Consider the following 4550-nt stretch of genomic DNA (forward strand, 5'->3'; position numbering starts at 1 on the left):
GGACGGCGCGCGGTGTCGGGAGAGATCGAACTCGGGGCGGGGCGGCAGTGCTACTTATATAGCAAAGGCTTTGGTCCCGGTTCATATGGCAAACCGGTACCAATGCACGCCTTTTGTCCCGGTTGGAGCCACCAACCGGGACCAAAGGCCTCTTTTCGGCACCGCAAAGAGCGGGAAACAAGGACCTTTGGTCTCGGTTGGTGGCACCAACCGGGACAAAAGGAGGGCATTGGTACCGGTTGGTGGCACCAACCGGTACCAAAGAGGGGTATTCGTACCGGTTGGCTCCACCAACCGGTACCAATGGACCCGTCTAATTTTTTATTTTCTGCAACTGTTTTTTAGTGGATTCTTTCTGCAGCTGTTTTTTTAGTCCCACCTCGCCCAGCGAGAGGCACTCGCAGCTGTTTATAAGCCCTGAGTGCAGAGACGATGAAGAAGAGGCTCAATGCTCACCTGCACATTGGTTAGCTTCGAGCCTTGAGGAATAGGGGTAGACTGCACAGAGCTATGTGCAGTGCAGTTGACACTATTTCGAAAGGCTTGAAGCAAATTAACGAGCATTACGCCTCTTTTTTATTTTTAATGACTTATTTTTAATAGTTGTGATTGACTTAACTAAAAAATGAGCATAGATGCTTATTTTTAATGACTTATTACAACTCAGAAATAAGAAGAAAAAAAATAAATATAGCAGAAAAGAAAAAAAACTATAAAAAAAACTACTCAGAAATAAATAGAAGCAAAAATAGTTGTGATTAACTTTACTTCAAAAATGAGCATAGATGCTTATTTTTAATGACTTATTACAATTCAGAAAAAAATAGAAAAAAATAAATATAGCAGAAAAGAAAAAAACTATATAAAAAACTACTCAGAAATAAATAGAAAAAAAATAGTTGTGATTAACTTAACTAAAAAATGAGCATAGATTCTTATTTTTAATGACTTATTACAACTCAAAAATAAAAAGAAAAATTTAAATATAGCAGAAAAGAAAAAAAACTATATAAAAAACTGCTCAGAAATGAGCATAGATGCGGTTATAGAGAAAATTCAACCTAAATTCATAATGAATTTCTACTAATTTCAGAGAAATTCATATGAATTTAGATTAAATTTCCTGTATAAGGGCATCTGTTTTCATTTTGAGAGGAGCTCAACAAAAGGAGAGAGGGAGGGGCTTATAAACCGGTCTGATTCCCCTTCGGTTGGCGAGGTGGGACTAAACTCTGACCGCAACGAGGGCCAACCCTTTAGTCCTGGTTGGTGGCTTGAACCGGGACTAAAGGGCAGACTTTGGTCCCGATTCGTCCCACCAACCGGGACCAATGGTGGTGGGCCAGGAGCGAGGCGCATTGGTCCCGGTTCGTCCCACCAACCGGGACCAAAAGGTCCAGACGAACCGGGACCAATGGCCCACGTGGCCCGGCCGGCCCCCGGGGCTCACGAACCGGGTCCAATGCCCCCATTGGTCCCGGTTCTGGGTTGAACCGGGACTAATGGGCTTACCTGGCCTGGACCATTGCTCCCTTTTCTACTAGTGTCATACATACGTGCATACACTCACCCCTATGAACGCAAACACGCACACCCTACTCCTATGAGTGCTTTCGAGAGACTGGGCAGGCATATCATCTTGAGATTTACGACATGTTTTTAGGAAGAGTGATTAGCATGTTGAACTTTCATAGCTTGACTCTTTGTGGCAGACCGGGCAATGGCCCTTGTCATCAGACTAAAGGTCTGCATGACTAAAAGCCCAGCCCGCATTGCCTTACCTTGTTTTGGGCTAATTTTTACTATATTTTGTGTCTCGTCACATCTATTTATTTATTTCCTAAAAACTATTTTTTATTTATTACCCTAAAAAACTATTTATTTATTATTGGACAATCATATTAATTTTCTACCATCAATAATAATCCTGATCTTGCGATGAGATGTAATGAATCCAGGACAACTTGCTATCAGTTAAATTCAGGGTAGCCAGTAAATTTAGTGTCAACACATCCTTGTTATGGTTCTTATCCTTCATTTGCTCGGACTATATATATATGTTGTACTTGTGTATGTGTGTGCGTGTTTCCACATATGATCTTTAATAGAGATTTTTTTTAAGAAACAAGTATTTTTTAATGTAAGAAACAAGTGTATTTGTTTAGTATGATTCATCGATTTGCACAATAGACAAAGGCTAAGGTATGTTTATTGGTATATTTTCCCCATGACATCTTTCCTGTTTAAGCAGGTAGATAGATGAGAAAGTTAGAAGCCAATGGTTCAACAAGGAAAAAACGTTTTTGTAAACTATTCAAAAATCATGCTATAAAATAGAATAATAAAAAAAGGGAAACGTTTATAATCGGCATGTTCGGCCGGTCACGCTCGCTTGCGAATACTGGGCCACCAATCGTTTTCTTATCCACTCACGGAGGGAGGGTCGCATCCACTCATTCCTTTTCGCCTCTTCTGCTTCCTTCACGTCTTCTCCAATTGTTTCTCTTCCCCTCCCTCTTCCTCACAGAAACCCACCATAGATCCACTCGATTGTGATCAAGCTTTTGTTTGTGTCGCGCCTCTCTCCTCCATATAGTACTCCGCCATAGATCCCAAGAGGCGGATGCTGGAAACAACATGTTTTTTTTGCTGGATCCAACATGTGTTTTTGCTGGAACCACCTTGCCCATTCATGGAGCCATCGGAGCATCGGTGCTGCGACGGGGCGCATCACGAAGAAGCGTGCTGGATGCTGGAACCGGCGCCCGTTGTTGCTGGAACCATCGCACACGGATGCTTCGAACGGGGAACCTCGATGCGTTGCGACGATGATGGCCGCGGTGACCATCACCGGTACAGGAGTTACAACCAGCGACAAAATTTGGTGGAACTAGCAGCAAAAAAAGCTACAACCACATGCAAAATAAGCTACTACCGGCAACCGAAAAGTCTTGTTTTGCTACAACGCACCACCGGCGTCACAGTTTTGCTACCACTGTGTCGCCTTTTTGTTACAATCGGAGTTTCCTTTTGCTACAACTGGCTGCCGACGATGCTAGAACTGGCAGTGCGACTAACTACGAGCGGCAGACGGGGATGCTACAACCGACTGCTAGAGATGCTGGAACCGGCAGTGCGACGAGCTGCGAGCGGCATACATATATGCTACAACCTGCTGGGCATAAAGCAACGCCCCATGGCGTTCTTTTGCTGGAAGCGGGCGCCGCCGATGCTGCAACCTTCATTGGCGGATGCTACAACCATCAACGGCGAGAGCTACAAGCAACGACGGTGAGCTACTAGCCCGCTTCAATGAGCGGCGACGAGCCAGCGACGACCGGGAAGTAGGAATGCTTCAACGGCGAGCCGGAAAAGCTTCAATGGTGACTGTTTTTTTATGCAACCAGTGCGGCGAGCTGTTGGTTCAACGACGGCGGGGTGGTGGAGCTGCGATGGCGTGCCTCTGTGCTCCAACCACGAGGCCGGTCGGGAGCAGCAATGGCGGTGCCACGGCCCCACGCGCAACACGTCAACAACGAGCTGCTGCTGGGAGGGGCCGCGCGCTCGAAGCCGCTGGCGGAGAAACAACGCGGGGATGACCTGCAGCACGCCAGAGATGATGTCGGGACCAGGGGAAGAGAGATCTAGTGAAGGAAAGGGGAATTTTTCAACAGAGAGTTGGGAGGCAGGGAGGAAGACCACGTGAGGGAGGGGAAGAAGAGAGATCTGACGGCTGTATATTAAAAAAACCAAGAGCCCACGTTGGACCGGCCGAAAGTTTCGGCCGGTGCACCGGCGCCTATCAGTCGCCAGGCTTGTATTTTCATTAATTCGGCGCAATGGATACAGAACAATGCAAGCCAATATGTTGGGTTGCCGATGCACCGCAACAAGAGAAACAACAAGGGAAAAACACCGCGACCCTTCGCTATGGCCTGCCCCCACCGCTCCTTCCGCTTCTCCACCGCGCCCAGCTCCGTGGACAGCTTGTTGTACTTCTGTTGCAGCTCTGCCAGCCGGTCCGGGTCGACGGCGGCGCCCATGCCAGCCCCCGCCGCCCCGGCCTGCTCCGCGGGGCGGAGGAAGCGGTCGACGATGTCCTCGGCGGAGGGGTGGCCGAAGGAATAGGCCTTGCCGGCCGGGGACTAGACGACGGCGGCCACCTCGGCGCCGCACATGACGGCCAGCTCGTTCGCCTTGCGAAACAGCCCCTCCCGGCGCTTGGAAAAGCAGATGTCCCGTGCAGCCTTGTTCTCGATGCGCCGTATTACGATCTTCTTCCGCCCCATTGCAACCCACCCTAAAACCTTTGCGCCCTCTCTCAGAGTGTTTGATTATTTGGAGGAGGACAGTTGAGAACTTGAGGTCTGTGGTCTGTCTCGCTACAGCTCTGGGGCGTCCGTTTTATAGGCGACGAGAAGAGTTGACATGAGAATTTGGCTGTGCCAATTCATCACGGGGGTGCATATCCGATCCCCATCTCTGCTTCACGGATGAGCTAGGAGCATTGATGACATGATGAGATGGTGACGACCGATGAGTTGTCACAT

The 4550-nt window shown here is 48.1% G+C and overlaps 1 pseudogene; it reads right to left on the minus strand.

The window, feature by feature from the left end:
• Positions 1–3740: 3740 nt before the first annotated feature.
• On the minus strand, positions 3741–4341 carry LOC123079677 (agamous-like MADS-box protein AGL29; annotated as a pseudogene).
• Between the last annotated feature and the right edge of the window lie 209 nt (positions 4342–4550).

This window comes from Triticum aestivum, chromosome 1B, assembly GCF_018294505.1.
Source record: "Triticum aestivum cultivar Chinese Spring chromosome 1B, IWGSC CS RefSeq v2.1, whole genome shotgun sequence".
NCBI classification, from domain to species: Eukaryota; Viridiplantae; Streptophyta; class Magnoliopsida; order Poales; family Poaceae; genus Triticum; species Triticum aestivum.